The following is a 21,995-nucleotide window of genomic DNA, read 5'->3' as shown; positions in this document are numbered from 1 at the left end:
GTATATATTAATTATAATTTCGTGTATGAATTAGTGTTTTTGATGAAAAAAGAAGCATGTCTCCACTTGAGCAATTTGACAGCAACACCCCTCCAAACATTGTTGTGGTAAAACTACGTATCTTTTTAATGATTACTCGTATCATTTAATAGTTTATGTATATGCGACAGGGTGATATAATTTAGATTATTTGTGTGTTGTTTATATATAACACTCTTCTTTACAGTCAGACGATAAACAATGCTCATTTTTCGTTTGTCGGTCCATGTTAGAGATTGTCCGCGGTAATTATTACACCTTTAATGCTAAGGTTAGTGTGTTTTAATAAATATTACAACATTACATAACTTACTTGGGTTTAATTCTGTATATTTCCATTTATTCTATATATCTTGATTTATAGTAGTTTCCACTAAAAGTCGGTCAACTCGTGCCGAACTACACGACCAAAGACATCAACTATGTTAGAGATCAGTGGGCAATGTATTTTCTTTTACTTCTTCCGCAGCCTGATCCTTAGCTCGCTCATTATGTATGTATGTGTATATATATAGAACCAGAGTTATTGAGTTTTGATCACCCATGTCGTATTTTTTTAATGGTGGGTTGAATTAATCATTTTGTGTATTATTTTGATGCTCGATTGAATTGATCATTCTGTGTATTATTTTGATGCTGGATTAAATTTTGTAGTACAGTGCATAGCTGTTGAAATGCTACTGGAAAAATAGCATATTTAGCAGCTGCTGGCACCTGCTAAAATCAATTTTTTTTTTAAAAAAATATATACAACAAAACGATAATGGTTCAGATCAAATCGTTGTTATTATTAATGTACACTGACAACGGTTTTTCTAAATACCAAATCGTTGACAATATTTCCCTCCAATGCTATTTGCCGCTAAAAAAAAAAAAAGAAAACGAAACAGAACCGTTGTCAGATGTACTGACTTTACAACGGTTTTGTAGTACAAAAATCGTTGTCTGATTTTTCCCTCTATTTAAGTACGATAATGAAAGTGAACCGTTGTCAAATTAGTTATTTAACAACGGTTGCGATCCGTTGTTAAACTTTCTCTCATATGTAGGAAGATAACGAATAAAAACCGTTGTTAACTATGAAAATTAACAACGGTTTTGCTACACTAGAACCGTTTCCAATATCAAGTTAGGAAACGGCTATGGAACCGTTGTTAAATTTTAACAACGGTTTTCTTACTGTAAATCCGTTGTTAGCGTAATAATTGACAACGGATTTTAACCGTTGTATTGCATATTTACTACGGTTGTTTCAACCGTCAAAATTTGACAACGGTTTCGTGTTTTAAAAACGGTTGTCAATATTTAACAACGGTAGGTTTCATTACGGGTCCGTTTTTTTATTTAAAACGATATTGACCATATTTACCCGTTGTTAAAGTAGTTAATTGGCGTAGTGCCATATCGCGACCGAAAAGCTTTTTTAGGAATGTCGTCATCTTTAATCCTCAACTCATCGTATCCCGATCTGAAGCAGGCCTGTTAAGTAAGAGAAAAAGGCAAGAGGATGTTCCTGAGGTGATAATAGTTGCTGCTACTGTGGAAGTAAGAGAGGGTAGGGAAGTCAGGGCTATAAATTGGGATATCAAAGCTGCTAAGGAGCAGATCTAAGCATATTCATTCTAGGTAGATGATCAGGTAGTCTATTCTAATTCTGATGAGACGTCTGCTTAGGCTGTAGCGTCCTTGCTTCATACCAGGGATGTTATTGCTGGTTTACTTAGCTTAATGCAGGAGGCCAGGTAAGCGTTCTTGCATGGGTCTTCTGTTGTTTTATCCTTTTTGCCCTCGGTTTCTGATACTTTATGTTGTTGCTTTTAGAATATCAATGTCGGGCTTTTAAGTGCGTGTCAAGTGAAATCCGCTAATGCCAAGATCAACATCCTAGACTTGGAGATGCAAAATATGAAGAAGGAGTTTGAAACCTGCAAAGCTGATCAAGTGGTTGTCAAATCTAAGTTGAGGTCTGTTCAAAATGTTGTCAAGGCTAGCCATGCAGAATTGTCCATTGTAAGGCTAAATTGGTCACTGCCAAAGCTGAGTTGTAGGCAGATAAATAGGTTGTTAAGGAAATCATGCGTAAAAATGAGGAGTTAGCTGCTAAGAGGGATGAGGTTCATGGTAGGTTCAACGATGTCGTCCTATACTTTTTTGGTAAAGGTAGGATTGATGCTATGAAAGAGCCTGTTGAGGTCAGGTCAATTTGGGACCCTAAAAAGGAATTGCAGTATTTAATTGCCACATACCTGAACTGCATCGGCTTAATGAACGTGAAAATGAAGAAGTTGATTCTCCCCCTTCATTGGACAAAGGCAATGGATTCTCCCCCTTCTTTGGATAAAGGCAAGGGTGTTTCTAAAGAGTCCGAAGAGGATGAGGATAATTTTGTTTTTTTGTTTGACTTATCTAGGGGGGATGTCCCTTGACAGACATTGGATTTTTATTGGTTTCATTTTGGCCTTGCTAGGGAGGATGTCCATGGTATAACATTTGGTTTTATTTTGTTGGATGTTTCACTTGAAGTGGTGGTGCTGCCCCAGGTAATTTAAGTAAAAAGTCCTTTTTATTTTTATTTGGATGAGTTAATTTTGTGGATAACTTTTGTGGGAGGGTACTTGCCCGACTGGAGCTTATGGCCCTCAGCCTGACTGGAGAGCTTAGTGTATGCCTGTCTGGAGGGCTTGTAATGAGTAGACCAGATCTTTCACCATCTTCTTCATTTTTAGTACTGAGCTCAATTTTTTGGTAGTTCATTGGATGCGACAAAACAGTGAGATCAAGTGATCTTTTTTATGTCAGATTATATGTAGCATCGCCTGAAATGTTGTTCAGGCTAGTGAAGTGGCTTTCAATCCTGAATATTTGTTTAGGAAGGTAATAATGTATGAAAAAATAATTACAAAAAACATAAACAAGTTTTCAGGATTCAAGTGATATGAAGTAGTTCAGGAAAGAAAAGAGTTGGTTTTTAAAAGACTAGACAATATAAATGGTAACAAGTAGCAGGCAATTACATGGAATCAAGCACGTGACGTTTTTATTCATGGAATGTAAATTACAATCAAACAGAAGAATGTGAGGCAAATAGCAGTACTCACATATTTCTAGGCTGATAGTTGTACCTGGGATTGTTCAGAATAAAAAGACATAACATAAAAATGGTTGACTTTATACACGTAATAGTTTTAGCTGGGTGATATTCCATGATCGTGGTATCATATTTCCTTTTAGGGTTTGTAGCATGTAAGCTCCTTGACCAACGATTGAGTCAATCAAGTAGGGTCCTTCCCATACTGGGTTAATTTGCATGCTGCTTTGTCTTTTGTATTGGGAAAGACCTTTCGTAGGACTAAGTCCCCTTTCATGAAGACTCTGATGTTCACATTTTTGTTGTAGCTTCTAGCTACAGTCTGTGTTGGAGTAGGTATCCTCCACAATAGCGCGACTACATAATAAGTCTCATTAAAGGAATATATCCGGGATATTTATTAGCAATACTAGTCAGCCGATCAACGCATATCGGTAACGGTTGGCCGACTAGGGTATGACGTTACTGTCGTATGACGGCGGTGTTCAGCTAATTCCTTTCGGTCACACCTAAAGGATAAAACCCCAATAGAAAACTAATTAATGGTATTTTATACAATTTAATTAGTCCCTTGAGGTCACACCTACAGGAAGGAACCCCAACTGAAAAACTAATTATTCGTATATGATATATTTTTAATTACTCTCTTGTATTATTATTGACTAAAGTTAGTCATGTGAGTTTATTATTTGATATTGAGTTTGGAACTCAAGTCAATTAAGTTAATTATTCAATTATAAGATAATTGACTAATAAATTTTATATCTTATTTTAATATGATTAGATAAGATCTAATTTAGTAATTAAATATTAATTTACTAAATTAGTTGAGGTTTTGCATATATTTTGAGATAGAGGTAATTAGTTAATTATATATATAAGGAGTTGTAAATTAATACCCATGGGTATTATGGAACCCATTATATATTGATATAATGATTAAATATCACTTAAAAGTTAAGTGTATATTATATTATATTGTTATTTGTATTATTTAAATGCTAAATAATCAAATTAACACTTAATTATATAAAAGATAAATAAGCATGTGACTTATAAGTATTTGTGGGACAAATATTAAAAGTTAAAAATGGACCCACGTGAGCCATGTTGGATGGTTGAAGCATGATAATAAGGGTCATGTTTTGTTTGCCATTTGTTCACTTATTCATGAAGATTCTTACCCATTACTACACTCTACATTATGACATATTCCTTGTTGTCATAAAGATAATGATGGATTTTGAGCACAAAGATTGTCCATAAAAGTAATATATACCGTTTTTTTGCTGAGATGAAGAGGACAATTGTATACTCACATGCAAACCTCAAAATAACTCAAACACAATAATACACATCAAATATTACTAGAGTAGTAATATTATTAGTATTAATCAAGGGTGAGTTCCTAGTAATATCTAGTTAATATTATTAGGAATTTTGGGGTGATCTATTGGGTGCATCTTTAAGAAGGACTCCTACTTTGGTGTCTTGGGGTGCTTGGAGGATTATCCAAAGCTAATAGATATTCCATAAGACAACAAGTGTTATTGTACTAATTTTTCCAATAGGCACAGTAAGAAAATTTCTAGTTTTTTATTTATGTTTTTATATTTGCATGCATGTCACATAGATCCTTTAATCACTAAATTAATGTAATTAGAGAAGTCTAATTAGGGTTATATGACTCTAATGTGGTATCAGAGCTATAACTTGTAGCATGCATATTGATTTTAGGCATTTTTATCGAGTTATATGATAACTTGTAAAAATCGAAAATTTATGTTAGAAATGTTTTTTGCATGTAACTTTTATTTTATGTATAAATACTGACCTCAAAATGTTTGTGGTTAAATTTGGTGAGATTTGGAACTTAATTGCTATTTTTTATCATATTTCGATTAAAAACCGAGTCAAAATGCCGTATTTTGGTTAAATGTTAACTAAAAATAGTTGCATGTTAAATCTAGTAATGAAATTTTGATATATTCCCACATGAAAATTTTACTTAGTATATGTAAAATCTAAAAAAAAAATTTTAGTGGTATTGCGTGTTTATTGATTTTTATATGATAAAAATCGATAAAAGGGTGTTTCCATTGGTTAAATATAAAACCGAAATTTTTGGGACGTGAGAAATTTATATAAATTCGCATATATACATATATACATATATATACATATATACATATATACATATATACATATATATACATATATATACATATATACATATATATATATATGTACATATATATACATATATACATATATATATATATATATATATATATATATATATATATATATACACACACACACACATATATATACATATATATATACACATTTTGGATGTTTATTTGTTTATTGGTTTTTATATGATAAAAACCGATAAATAGTGATTTTATGACCAAAATTTTGATCGTAATTTTTGGGTGGTTTTTAACATTTTTGTGTTCTTGGAAATGTTCCATAATGTACAAAAATTTTACTTCAAATTTTTATAATGGTTATATTTAATTTGGATTTAATTCGTAAATGTTTTAAAAATAGCACATATACTTAAATCAAGCTAATTAATTTTAAACAATTTAGTGGGGACTAATCTTTGAGTTCTAAATCAGTTTAGATAATTATCTTGAGCTTAAATATGATTTAAGTGTTGATTATTGATTTTTAATGGTTAAAAATCGATGATTTCCATAAAACTGAGCTAGATAAGCATTATTGTTTAGTGGGGCGATTGGGCATGATTTTTATTGCATTTCAATTATTAGATAATTTTCATATAATTATGAATGTGATTCATTTATTTATAGAAAGTATTTTGTACCTAGTATGGCCTGGTTTATTTAATCGGTTTTACCCGTAATAAAAGGGAAAATCGATTGGTTTGTAATGAATTGCGATTTCGTATCGTCGGTTTGTAATTATAATAGATTTATTTTTATTAGATCAAATGTATAATAGGATATTGCTAGGTATTCATTTGTAAAATTTGTAATTTATTATTTCGAAGACCGACGGATTCCTAAAGACTGTGCAAATCGGAAGGAATTCCGATGAAGTCCGGAGGTTTCCTTTTTGGAAGGTGTTCCAATGAAGATTCAAGGGACCAAGGAGTTTTATTCCGAATTTGTAATAATCTAGTTAATTTGATTAGCTAGGTGGCCATACTAGGAATTTATGTTTATATATATATATATATATATATATATATATATATATATATATATATATATATATATATATATATATATATATATATATATATATATATATATATATATATATATTGTAAAACTCCGTAATTTAGAAATAATTTATGAGAATAATTTATGTAATTTAAAAGTTAATTAAGTTCATTATTAATAATAAATACAAACAAGACATTAATTAAATAATAAAGCAAGTAAGTGAGTCGGGAATTGAACTTAAAGCCAGATGAGCCTTGGACCGTGTGAAATAGTTATGGGCTAATTATATTAGGCCTATTATGAGTAATGGTCGGGATTTAATAATAAAATAATAAGTATAATAATATGGTAATTCCTAATAATAATCAGAATAAGGCAATAGTTTTCTAATTGGCATCATATACCCTTTAATTCTAGGCTATAAATACCATGATAGCTGAAACATAATTCATAAAAATAGAAGAAGGAGTTTTAAGAGACGGAAAGAGCGAATAAAGCGATAAAAGGTAAGATCGTCTGAACTAATGTTTATATTGTCTTAATAATTTATGTTAACGTTTATACACCGTATAGACCACCGTGATACATGCCCTTGACCTTAGTAGTTACCATTGACCACTGTGATGCTATTAAGACTGTTTGTGACCATCGTTGACCATTGTAGGTGGCGGTTTTGGAGTCTTAAAGGGGTGGTGCTGTGAACCGTTAGACAGGGTTTGTGGCTTGTGTAGTTGACGATGTGACCTGGGGTTGGGATGGTTGGTTAGGTCGGCGTTAGGAGGTCCTACTGGTAGTTCTGGGGTGGTGAGTAGTGGTGGTTGGTGCAGTGGCTGTCGAGTAGGTGGTTGTTTTGGGTGTTTGTGTAGTATATAGGGTGTGCGTCGTTTCTGGGTGGTCGTGGGGTGTAGTGAGAGGTCGTGGTTAGTGGTGGGACCACCGTGGGTCAAGGGAGACCACAGTGGTGGCCATTGGCTGTCGGGGTGGTGTTTTGGTTGTTGGTGTCGGGTTTGGAAGGGATGGTTATGGCGTAAAGGGTTGTGGGTAGGTGATGGTGGTTTGGCTGGTGGTATAAGGTTGATGGCGGTTCTGGGTACGGTGGGGGATGGTGGTAACCAGTAGTGGTGGTGGTGGTGGTCGTAGATAGGAGTTTTAACGTGGAGTTAGTGTTTGTCAGGTTTTCGTTAATTAGTGTTGTTAGTGGTAGGTAGGGCGGGAGTTTGCGAGTTATAGGGGACGGTTGGGCAGGTATTTGTAGGTCATTGGGGGTCGTGGTAGTGGAGGCACGAGGTAGGCGAGGGTGGCAGTCTTGGTGACCGTGCGTGGGTGTGTTTAAGTGGGTGTTTGGAGAAGGTGTTGGACACGGGATTTGTGTAGGTTTGGTGGTGTTTCACGGGTTTGTGTGGGTGTGGGTTTATGACTTGTTTTTTTTTTATATATAATTGGTGTTGGGGTTTTAGGTTAAGACGAGATTTATTAATTGGGTAATTTGTGACGGATTTTAATTGGTTAAATCGGGTGACTCGGATTTTTAATATCATAAACCTTTAATAATTATAAATAATTAATTTGAATAATTAATATAGTAAAAGGTAATAAACAAATAAGTAATTGAATTATAATATTTTGATTAGGTGACAGTTGTGAAGAATTATAATCAGATCGGATTGCTTTATTTATTTGGATTGCTTGAGCTGCTTATTTGGAATCGCTTGCCAGGTAGGGATAAATCCTACTCAACTTTTACTCAATAATGTTTGTTGGATGGTTTGTAGTAAAGTGAATTGATCGTATGTGAATTGTGTTGGTTGATATAGCGTAACTGTTGGAAGGGAGAATTACATTGTATATGGTGGTTATTGTGGTGGAGTTTGTTGTAGTATTAACAGATTTATTCTGGCAGACATTACTTATAGTAATGTGGAGTGGTTGAACAGATTTATTCGCGCGATTTATATTTATCGTGTTTACTCGAGGCGGCCCAGTTGGTCTCACGCAGCCATCCGTGGATATTAATCAATTATATGTGGAGGCAGACATTTCCTTATGGTAATGTAGTGTGTGTTTACTCACCTTCGGGTTGAGGCTGTCCCGGCCAGGGATTGGCGGGATGATTAGTGTGCTAAGTAAAAGGAAGGAGCACGTTGTCAGGGGGTTGTGCAATGAAAAAAAGGAAATTGGATTGTTCATCGTATGTTTTTGTTGTTAGTATTTATTCCTACTCAACCTCGCGGTTGACTGTGTATTCGTGAACACCTGCGGTGAACCGTTTTATGGGGAGCAGATTTGACATGTACTAAAGGTTAGCTGACTTGGGAGCATTGGGATGAGAGCTTGACTTGGACCATAGTTGAAGTCTAGATCACATAGAATAATTATATCACTTTATTTATTTCCGCTGCAAGTTGTATCTTATTTTATATTAAGTTTAGTTGGTTAATTTGTAATAAACATGTATTCATTAAAGTTTTAATTTAAAGTACTTTGGTATTGTTGTACTTTGTTATTCACTCCCTCGGGAAACCAAGATGGTAACAGTCCTATTTGTTTGGGAATGTCTAGCAAAGGCTCCTGAATAAATGGGGGTGTTACAAAGTGGTATCAGAGCAAAACGATCCTCAGGCCTACCAATGAATAATAATGAACTTAGGATGTGTCTAATAAAATGAACCCCGGGTAGAAACTATTAGGAGCCCCTCTTAGTGCGGTTAAGAAGCTAGCCTTAATTCGTACCTTGGCCCTTCGAGTTTTGAACCGGGTACCTTGAGAGATATTTCAGTGTGGGGTAATTTAAAATGAATATAGTATATTTCCCTTAGGAATTTGTTTGTCTTGTCTAAATGACTGTTTTCGTTAATGATTGCGGATGATTTCTTTTAAGCATTGTTTTAAGAATGTTGATATGAGGATGTATGTGGGCATGTATGTGGAAGGAGTAAATATGGTTAAGCATGTAAAGTATTAATTGTTGTGTGGAATTGTGAAGAATGTGATTTTGGTTGATTTCACAAAATTTTTACCCTTGATTGTTTTGGCTTCCATTTACTGTCGGTCTAAAATTCTTGTCCGAGATTTTTATATATGATACCCTTGATAGTTATCTTTCATATGCCACTGGTCTCGTATTCAAATAACATACAGTTTAGGAGAAATAAATATTTTAGCGGACAATAGTCGAAATGTTCCTGTACAGTGTTGCTTCCGTGCCATGTTTTTGTAAAATTTGCCATTTAAAAACTACTTAATAATTTAGTAAAATTCTAACTCCAATATTTAATAGACTCATGTATGTTTCTAAATTGGTATGCCACATTGTATGGAAATATTTTGACAATTTATGGTAATTTTTACAAGTTGACCTAAGTTTATGACAAGTTGCTGTAAAGTTTCTGTTTCGACCAAGTAGTTTGTAAAATGCATTATAAATCGATCCTGTGAGTTTTTGACTTGATTTTTTTCTCATGGCTTACTAACTTTCTGTATTTTTCTAAAAAGTATATGTTCTCAATAAGTAGTTATGTTATTATATATTAATGATTGTTAGGAATTATAACATGTTTTCTTAGCCTTGAAGATTGTTAGAAGTTTTGTTTTTTATCTCTTGAACATTATATTTGATGTTGTCAATTATGTGAAGTAGAATAACATGTCTAGTGATATGCGGAATGTGTTACCCTAAGCCATATATATATTCATGATATTGCATCCATGCCTAAGTTAGATGACGTTAGGTAAAGATTAAAATGAACGAAAAATAAATTTAAATCAATTATGAAGGAAGGGTGGATAGTACCTCATTGTCTTAAGTGACCATTATACTAAACAATTATGCGTATTTTGTTATAGCTTATTATTTAGTCTGGCACTGTATTCGTCGACAGCTAAAGTAAGAAGTTTAAGTTTAAGTAAATATTAGTTCGAATATCCTATATGATGTGGTTTGCTAGTTGGAGAAAATTAAATATTTTGTTATTATTACTTGGAGTTGTGTTTGAAATAATAGTTTTACAGTGTGTGTTCTTTATTTTGCGACATTACAACAATGATTTGGTGGTTCCTAATATTTGTTATTTCGAACTTCGAGGACGAAGTTTATTTTTAGGGAGAAGGAATGTGATACTACAAATGTTTTGAAATTTTTATGGAGACATATTTTGATAAGTACGATATGGTTTGAAAAAATTAAGTAAATTGATATTGTTGCAATGATCATAAGTTGGAATAAGGTTCAGTTATGTTGATGTTTATAAAAGTTGTTGTGGTAGTTGTGGGCGAACTTCGGGACGAAGTTCATTTTAAGGGGGGGAAACTGTAATACTCCATAATTTAGATATAATTTATGAGAATAATTTATGTAATTTAAAAGTTAATTAATGGCATTATTAATAATAAATACAAATAAGACATTAATTAAATAATAAAGCAAGTAAGTGAGTCAGGAATTGAACTTAAAGCCAGATGAGCCTTGGACCATGTGAAATAGTTATGGGCTGATTATATTAGGCCTATTATGAGTAATGGTCGGGATTTAAAGCGGGATTTAATAATAAAATAATAAGTATAATAATAATATGGTAATTCCTAATAATAATCGGAATAAGGCAATAGTTTTCTAATTGGCATCATATACCCTCTAATTCTAGGCTATAAATACCATGATAGCTGAAACATAATTCATAAAAATAGAAGAAGGAGTTTTAAGAGACGGAAAGAGCGAATAAATCGATAAAAGGTAAGATCGTCTGAACTAATGTTTATATTGTCTTAATAATTTATGTTAACGTTTATACACCGTATAGACCACCGTGATACACGCCCTTGACCTTAGTAGTTACCATTGACCACTGTGATGCTATTAAGACTGTTTGTGACCATCGTTGACCACTGTAGGTGGCGGTTTTGGAGTCTTAAAGGTGTGGTGCCGTGAACCGTTAGACGAGGTTTGTGGCTTGTGTAGTTGACGACGTGACCTGGGTTTGGAATGTTTGGTTAGGTCGGCGTTAGGAGGTCCTAGTGGTGGTTCTGGGGTGGTGAGTAGTGGTGGTTGGTGCGGTGGCTTTCGAGTAGGTGGTGGTTTTGGGTGTTTGTGTAGTATATAGGGTGTGCGTCGTTTCTGGGTGGTCGTGGGGTGTAGTGAGAGGTCATGGTTAGTGGTGGGATCACCGTGGGTCAAGGGAGACCACGGTGGTGGCCACTGGCTGTCGGGGTGGCGTTTTGGTTGTTGGTGTCGGGTTTGGAAAAGATGGTTATAGCGTAAAGGGTTGTGGGTAGCTGATGGTGGTTTGGCTGGTGGTATAAGGTTGATGGCGGTTCTGGGTACGGTGGGGGATGGTGGTAACCAGTAGTGGTGGTGGTGGTGGTCATAGATAGAGGTTTTAACGTGGAGTTGGTGTTTGTCGGGTTTTCGGTAATTGGTTTTGTTAGTGGTTGGTAGGGCGGGAGTTTGCGAGTTATAGGGGACGGTTGGGCTGGTGTTTGCAGGTCATCGGGGGTCGTGGCAGTGGAGGCACGAGGTAGGCGAGGGTGGCAGTCTTGGTGGCCGTGCGTGGGTGTGTTTACGTGGGTGTTTGGGGAAGGTGTTGGACACGGGATTTGTGTAGGATTGGTGGTGTTTCACGGGTTTGTGTGGGTGTGGGTTTAAGACTTGTTTTTTTTATATAATTGGTGTTGGGGTTTTAGGTTAAGACGAGCTTTATTAATTGGGTAATTTGTGACGGATTTTAATTGGTTAAGTCGGGTGACTCGGATTTTTAATATCATAAACCTTTAATAATTATAAATAATTAATTTGAATAATTTATATAGTAAAAGGGAATAAACAAATAAGTAATTGAATTATAATATTTTGATTAGGTGACGGTTGTGAAGAATTATAATTGGATCGGATTGCTTTATTTATTTGGATTGCTTGAGCTGCTTATTTGGAATCGCTTGCAAGGTAGGGATAAATCCTACTCAACTTTTACTAAATAATGTTTGTTGGATGGTTTGTAGTAAAGTGAATTGATCGTATGTGAAATATGTTGGTTGATATAGCGTAACTGTTGGAAGGGAGAATTACATTGTTGTGGTGGAGTATTGTTGTAGTATTAATAGATTTATTGTGGTAGACATTACTTATAGTAATGTGGAGTGGTTGAACATATTTATTCTGGTAGACGATATTTATCGTGTTTACTCGAGGCAGGCCCCAGATTGGTCTGCAGGCCATCTGGTGGATATTAATCAACTATATGTTGAGGCAGACATTTCCTTATGGTAATGTAGTGTGTGTTTACTCACCTTCGGGTTGAGGCTGTCCCGGCCAGGGATTGGCGGGATGATTAGTGTGCTAAGTAAAAGGAAGGAGTACGTTGTCAGGGGGTTGTGCAATGAAAAGAAGGAAATTGGATTGTTTATCGTATGTTTCTGTTGTTAGTATTTATTCCTACTCAACCTCGCGGTTGACTGTTTATTCGTGAACACCTGCGGTGAACCATTTTATGGGGAGTAGATTTGACAGGTACTAAAGGTTAGCTGACTTGGGAGCATTGGGATGAGAGCTTGACTTGGACCCTAGTTGATGTCTAAATCACATAGAATAATTATATCACTTTATTTTTTTCCGCTGCAAGTTGTATCTTATTTTATATTAAGTTTAGTTGGTTAATTTATAATAAACATGTATTCATTAAAGTTTTAATTTAAACTACTTTGGTATTTTTGTACTTTGTTATTCACTACCTCGGTAAACCGAGATGGTAATAGTCCTATTTGTTTGGGAATGTCTAGTTAAAAGCTCCTGAATAAATGGGGGTGAATAAGGACCATTAGATTAACAAGATCTAACAGTCCTCATTAATCCACGTCAATCCCAAAAGTCTGTCAAGGTTATAAAAACTACACGCTGCCTTGCATGTTTCATTATTGTGTTAAATTTTCTCTCTCTAAAAACTTTATCTTTCTCTCTCTCTATAATAAATCCAATCATTAATTATTCAACAAGAAAAACAGAAGCATCAAATCCGTCGCAGTGAATATTCAAACTTTTCTCAACTTTCAAAATCAACAAAAATTTTCACTAAATTCAAACGAATATCTTCAAAAAAATGTAATCAAGATTTTATTACATCTGATTCTCGAATAATGAAGAGGTATGAATCGATCTCCCTTTTTCGCTATTTTTTTTTTTAAAATATTTTTTTGTTGTGATAGATGTTATCGCTTGTTGTTGTTGTTATTCTTATTGTAGTTGTTCTTGTTTTATCATGACTCATATGAAGAAATTGTTAATTGATTTCTAATTAATTTAGGTTTTCGTTCTCAATAAAAAATTAGGGTTAATGTTTTGATTAAACTGAATAATTGAATTTTCGTCAAAAAATTATGTCCGATTTGTATGTGTTCATTTTGTGTTTTTATTGATTGTTCATACTATTAATGTCGATTTAATGTGATCTTACTATTTGTGCGAAAAAGTTAGGGTTAGACCTGGTGAAATTTAGTAATAATGTTCGCCTTATTTTATGCTTTCTGAAATTGCGATCGATTTCTGTATTAATGTGCGATTTTACGTCGATTCTATGTGTTCATAGTGTTCGTAACAAGGCCAGGGTTATTATGACATTGTGAAATATATAACTGGACTTGATTTCAAGAAAATTGGGGTAAATTTGGGGATTAAATTTTCATAAGATATTTGACGCATGTTACAGTATCATTGTTACAGTAACATTGTTATAGTAACATTGGTACTGTAATATTGTTACTGTAACATTGATAGTGTAACATTATTACTACACAAGATAATGCAGTTATTATTGAGCAAAGGTCAATATTTTTTTAATCGAACTTGCAATATTATTATAACATTATATATTGGATGTTGTAACATCATAAAATAATATTGTGTGCTTTTGTCCAATTAAATTTAATGGTATAGCATTGTTATAAACTCAAAAGAGTGATGTTGAACACTAATAATGGTCAAATGTTTTAAATTTCAGGAAATTCGAAGAAGAAAGTTTGATTAAGCAACACAAAAAGTCGAGTTGCGCAAAAAGATGGTACATACAAACAAAGAGTAAGACACCGACATGAAGATATACGTGAAGATGACAACGTTATTGAAGTTGAAATGCTAGTATAGACTTTTAACGTTGTTGTGAGATTTTGGCGTGGGATTATGATGTAAACTTTAACATTGGTGTTTTGTTGTATTATGTAACAGGTTAACCTTGCCTTTTGTCATTGAAATGAATTCAAGTTGAAACTTAAATATTGTTACAAAGATACTTTCATGAATCAATTATGTTACAATAATGAAAATATTGTAGTAGCGTCACCGTAATGATGTTACAAAGAATACTAATACAATAATAATTAAAGACTAATCTCTACCTTCACATTTTTAAATTAATTTATACACTCTGTTATATACTAAATGAACAAGATAATTATTACTCTATCGTTGTTCTCGTGTTCTTTGTAATGATTTCTTACGAAGAATCGTGTTTCTTGTAACATTGATCTCCCTTTGATGAAGTAAATTAAAAGATGTTACAAAACATTATCACTTTAAAGTAGCAGGATGAGGATTAGTTGTATAAGTGTTAATGTACCGAACTAAATAATATTTCTCTTAATATTGTCCAATGTTACCTTGATAAATAAGTTATGCAACAACAAAAATGTTACTATAATAATAATCAGGCTTGCTTATGAAAAATAAATACATGAATGAAAGTCGTTATTGTATTACAAACAAAACATTAAAAGCTCGTAAACTCCATTATGTTGAACCTCTTTGTAGCGTCGATGTAAACTTTTGAATGGTCTGCAAAAATCTGCTTATGAAAAGAAGGAAAGATCACTCGAAAGTGTTCGGAGGTCTTGATCATTAACGAGGGATGACCGATGATTATGAGCCTCATCGAATTCACTAATATTACGTCCCTTCTTCAAGATAAAATATGATATAGCAGTCAATCCTTGGTAAATTGATTCACCTCTGAGCATGAAAAACATTGACAACGATTAATATAAAACTATATTGCTATTATTATGAAAGACTCGTATTACAGTAACAATGTTATTGTTACTGTAAATATTGAAAAACAAATTATGTTTTACTGTTATGGAGACCTAGTATTACTGTAACAATGTGATAATAAAATATCAACATCGTATGACATTGATGAAATAAAAAGAAAATCGCCAAACAAAAAAAAAACTCAGATGCAAAGGAGTAACAAAATTATCTGTACACATATTCTTACGATCCATACAACTAATAAACATAAAATCTGATGAAAAAAAAACGTATCGTAAAAATTATAAGTTGAACATCAATTACGAAAATTAAAAATTCAATAACCAAATCGAGTTGCTGTAATTGAATAAAAATTTAAAAGCAACTACAAAGGTGTAGATCTAGAAAAAAAAAACATAAAAATCAGGTGAATGTATGCGATCTAAATATGCGATTTTAATTAAAGGATATGAAATCGGAGATTGATTAAATTGTTCAAATTATTGAACCGATTCAATCATGGATTGTTTGAATCATAAATTGCTTGAATTGATTAAACTAATAGAATCACGAATTGCTTGAATTCATAAAATAGACATTCTAAGTTGAACATCAATTAAAAAATTGAAATTCAATAATAAATCGATTTGTTGTAATTGAATAAGAATTTCGAAAGCAAATATAACTAACCTGAAAATCAATCGATTGAATATGAGCGATCGAAGGATGCGAAATCAGAGTTTAACTAATCTACTCTGATTTATTGAATCGTAAATTGCAAAAATCGTGGATGAACTGTGAAACACGTGTGAATGTAAAAATCTTTAGAGTTGCAGCGTTAATGGTTGAGATTAATTTTGCTGGAATTGTGAAGGAGATGAATTAATTTACAGAGGAATAATGAGATTTAGAGAGATGTGCTTATAGAGAGAGAAAGTAATCTTTAATTATGACGGTAGAAAATGATGATTTGGGGTTTATATAGGTGAGCTAGAACTAATCTCAGCCATTCATTTGTTTAAGATCTAATGGTGGAGAATCGCGGGACGGACTCACCTAAGATATATGGACTCACTTTGATGCGGTTATATATATATATATATATATATATATATATATATATATATATATATATATATATATATATATATATATATATATATATATATATATATATATATATATATATAGAGAGAGAGAGAGAGAGAGAGAGAGAGAAAGAAAGAGAGAAAGAGAGAGAGAGAAGGGATCAACTAAATCCACCATATGTATTTGAGCCCATAAGTCCTTCTAAGGGCTCTTGGTTGAAGGCAATGGAAGGCTAGGATTTGATGTCAGTATGTGGCTACAAATTAATCCCTCCACTTTTTCTCTAATTAACTCATCAATTCAATTAACCTACCTCACTAGTCATTCATCATCCCATTATCACAACTCCTTCTCCTCCTTCTACATCTCACTTCTTCTTTCTCTCTAAAAACCCAAAAAAATCAAAACCCAAAAAATTTAAAAACCCAAATAAATCATTCATTTATTCTTCATTCACCACCACCAACCACCACCTACCACTACCCCACCCGACACCCCCACCGTCACCCACAGCCACCGCCACCACCACCGCTGCCGCCGGTAACTTTTATAAATTCGTTTTTTTTTTCATATTTTGTGTCTCATTATTTACGTCACTTTTTTTTTCAGATTTTGTGTTAAATTTGTTGTTTGGGGTCGGTTTATTTTATTTGTTAATTTTTGTTGTTATTTGTTCTTTTCAAATCTCTTCTTGTTATACATTTTTTTTAAGATTTCGGGTTTTAAATCTCGTTTATTTTGGTGAGATACTTTTTTTTCATCTAAGATCTACTAAAATATTTTTCATAAAATTTGTTGTTTTAATCTTAGCTATATAAAAATTCTTATAATTTGTTGATTTTAATTTGTTATTTCACATATTTATATAAAAAGGATATAAAATGACTAAAGTTACACAGTTATGGGCAAAAGTTATACTGTTATGTACTAAAGTTATACAAAAATGGACTAAAGTTATACAAAAATGGACTAAAGTTATACAAATATGGACTAAAGTTATACAAATAAGGACTAAAGTTATACAAAAATTGACTAAAGTTATACAAATATGGACTAAAATTATACGAAGAAAGACTAAAGTTATACAAAAATGGACTAAAGTTATACAAAAATTGACTAAAGTTATACAAATATCTACATTAGGAATGTGTTGAACTTCTACTCAATGAATGTATAACTCTAGTAACGATATGAATAACTTCTACTCAACGAATGTATAACTCCAGTAGAAATGTGTGTAATTTCAATGAAAGTATAACTTTTGTTTTCTCAATTCTTTTTGTTGACAAATGAAAAAAAAAAATAAGTATAACAACAAAAAATAACAAATAAAAACCAACACTATAAATTTTAATTTATATAAGTACTGTTTGTATAAATTTAGTCCATATTTGTATAACTTTTAGTCCATATTTGTATAACTTTAGTCCTTATTTGTATAACTTTAGTCAATTTTTGTATAACTTTAGTCCTTATTTGTATAACTTTAGTCCATATTTGTGTAACTTTAGTCAATTTTTGTATAACTTTAGTCCTTATTTATATAACTTTAGTCCATATTTGTATAACTTTAGGTAATTTTTGTATAACTTTAGCCCATTTTTGTATAACTCTAGTCCTTATTTGTATAACTTTAGTCCATATTTGTATAACTTTAGTCCAAGTTTGTATAACTTTAGTCCTTCATATGTATAACTTTAACTTTAGTCCAAACTCGTATAACTTAGTCCAATATATAACCGAAATCCTAAAAATCACCAATACTAACTTTAAACCAACAATACTAGATCTGAAAAAAAAAAAGTCATTATCTAAATATCAAAATGTAATATAAGACATATTTGAAAAAAAAATAAAAAAAAAGTAAATAACAACATAATAAGTAAATAACAAGACACAATAAAATAGTATAAATTGTATAACTTTAATTTTTGAAGAATATAACTTTTGTCGTAAATAGTATAACTTTAATGTTTGAAGGGTATAACTTTAGTCGTAAATAGTGTAACTTTAATATTTTAAGGGTATAACTTTAGTCGTAAATAGTATAACTTTAATGTTTTAAGTGTATAAGTTTAGTCGTAAATAGTATACTTTTATAAAAACCAAATAAATATGAAAAATCGTAATTAATCAACAAATATTAAATCTGAAAAAATTAAATAAATAACCAAAGTAAATCTGAAAAAAAAATGGACAACAAACACAAAACAAAGACCCATAATTATTAAGTAAATCTGAAAATATAAAAAAAAAACAAATAACAATAACAAAAATTAAGTAAATATAAAAATATAAAAAAACCAAATAACAATAACAAAATAAAATAAATATGACAAAAACACTAAAAAAAAAAAAAAAAAAAAAAAAAAAATTAACAACGACGACTTCACCATCAACAACCAACAAATATAAAAAAATAAAGCAAAAAAAAAAATGAAAAGAAAATAACAACCACGACTTCACCATCAACAACCGAGGTAACAAAATATCAAGATCTGAGACGGAAGTGACGCGTGAATGGCGGCGGCGGAAATCTGGTGTGGCGGTGCGAGGCAGTGGAGGTGCGGTGTGGTGATGCGGTCAGTGGTGGCGCGGGTTATGGTGGGTTCGGTGTGGTGGTGCGGTGATGTGTGTGTGCGGGGTGGTTGAGGGAGGGTGGTCAACCGAGGGTAGTGGCGGTTGCGGGTTCTGGTGGGTTCGGTGTGGTGGTGAGGTAATGCTTGTGTGCGGGGAGGTTGAGGGAGGGTGGCACGGGCAAATCTGGTGTGGGTATCTGTGGTGATGAAGGCGGCGGTTTGGAGGTCGGAAATGGTGGCTGTCGGTGGGGTGGTGGTTGTCGGGTTTGGGAAATGGTGGCTGTCGGTGGGGTGGTGGTGTGTGGATCTGTTTTGTTTTGGGTTTTTTTTTTTTTTTTTTTTTAGTTTGTTTTGAATTGGTTTTTTTTTAGAGAGGATGGGAGGAAAATAAGAGAGAATGAGTGACTGAGAGAGAAGTGAGAGAGTGAATTATGAGGAAGTGAGAAGGGAGATTAGAATGGTGAAGGAGTTATACAGGATTAGAAGAAGTTGTACAAGATTAGGGAGGGAGATTTATGGCCATCCATTGAGACGCAATCTCATCCATCCATTCCCTTCATCCAAAGGCTCTTATATGGATTTAGGGACTCATATGATATGAGGGACTCATGAGAACCCCCCCCTCTCTCTCTATATATGTATATATATACATATATGTATATATATATACATATATAACGTCAAATCACAAAATACGAGGATTCCATAAAACAATCAAACATTGCCAAAATTACTTGTAATGTGACTCAACCATGAACAACACTTCCATGTCCATTCACACCATGCCATGCATTTACCATGCCAAATCCACCACATGATCACACATGTGTTTTTCATATCCGTTCCCATCTATCATCAACACATTCGCTTATAAGGAAGATAGCAATACACAATCATGCAAATGACCACTATGTGACACATAATTTGCATGTTTTCATAATGCTTTTATATAACCAAAATAAAATCACGTCAATTAACACGCATCAAAGAAGATTATCACATCGTACTTGTCATCAATTCACTCATTGTCAAATTAACGGTTTCCATTTAATTGCAAAATATCACATCATATAATCAAACGTAAACAATTCACAAAATATCACCCATGTAGGGCCAACATGTTCATCTAGATACAAGTTAAGGGATACCTTAAATATTCGGTCGAGTATTGGCAAAACAAGGGTCAAGGCAATTCACTCGGTCGTGTGAAATTGTCCACTCGGTCGAGTAGGAGTCACTCGGTCGAGTGAATGGGGAACTCGTCGTGTGTCACACGGGCAGAATTGGGTTCGGTCTAAAATCGCTTCCAAGGTCACTTATTCTAGCACACGAATGCAAATAAACCCCAAAGGTGACTAGTGCACCATCAAATAACCATATTAAAACAAACTCACGGATTTATGGCCATTATTACAACACAACTAAAACAAAACATGATACAACATGATATTTCAAGGATCGTCTTACGACCATTTCATTTTCCCTACACCCGGCGATGGTATCGCGATACTATCACAAACAACCGCACCGTAGTGCGAAACACCATAGCCACATTAACATCCATCACATTTATACAATCTCATAGACACGGTACAATATCATCTATGACAATAACAACATCACAACTAAAAGAAATACTACCACAAAGTCACAATGTCTAACACGGATGTTTCACAGAGAACTATGAGACAATTCTACGACAACATCCATGTTACCATTCAAGGGGTCAAAGTCCCACATAACCATTTTCACACTTATATACACCTACTTAAACTAAACAGTCATACGATATAACACAAGTAATCAAAATACTCTAACCACACAATTGGGCCCACATGCATCACATATCGCACTCTCAAATAATAAAGCAAATGGATACAAATGTGCTCCTCCAAAAAATCGTCACCTAATTAAATACAGTTACACATAATTACTACTAATTTAATTACTAATACAATATATAATTTAATATAATTAAACTCAAATCCTGACTCAACTACCCGCCAACTACTTGGTTCAAATCCTGACTCATAACCCATTATACACTAATTAAAACCCATCTTAAAACTCTACCCAAAACCCGCAAACACCCACACAAACACACATGGGTGAACCCGTGTGGACGACCCTCTTCACGCGCCCCAAAATAACCCCATAGACCACCCAAGACCACGGCCAACACACCACCATACACCACCGTGCACCACCTAACCATAGCCAACCGCCACCCTCTAGAGCCACCTTACGCCACCCTCGGGACATCCCCAAAACAGTAGCAACAACAACCATACGGCAGCCCAACAACAAACACTTGTACGACATGCACACCAAACACAACCAAAAACACCACAACCGTGAGGCACCGTGGACCACCATATGACCCAACAACACCAATACACGACTCAACAACACAGCTAACAACAACACCAAAACCGCCTGAACTTTTCTCCTTTGAATCCATTTAATGCAGCCTTACCGCCACCCATTTCACAACCCATGACCACCACTCAACTCTCCTCTCCAGCCACGACATGAGCCACCCAAAACCACCCTAGGCCAATCACAGTTTAAGGGTTAAAACTCAACTCAAAGACGGTCTAAATTACAACAATAATACCCAATATATGTCACAGTCAAACTCAATTTTTTGATGGTCAAAGAGTGGTCAACGACGGTCCCAATGTGGGTCAAGGTCGAGGCTTGTCAACGGTATAAATTAAAAAAGGATATAAGCTAGTATAAGACGGTCTTATCTCAAGATCTTGCGACAGATTTATAAAGCTCCCTTCACGCTTCTAATCTCTCTCTTTTTCTCTCTTTTAAATGTGTGGTGGAGTTGTGATATGATGAGATAAGGTGGGTGGAAAAGAGGTTAGTGGGATGTATATATAGATAGGATGGCAGGTGGGAGTATATATATACATGTGTAGAATACAATGCCATGTATTATTATTATTATTATTATTATTATTATTATTATTATTATTATTATT

The sequence above is a fragment of the Silene latifolia genome, chromosome Y (assembly GCF_048544455.1).
Source record: "Silene latifolia isolate original U9 population chromosome Y, ASM4854445v1, whole genome shotgun sequence".
Classification (NCBI taxonomy): Eukaryota; Viridiplantae; Streptophyta; class Magnoliopsida; order Caryophyllales; family Caryophyllaceae; genus Silene; species Silene latifolia.
The sequence above is the reverse complement of the archived record's forward strand: the minus strand, read 5'-3'. Positions refer to the sequence as shown.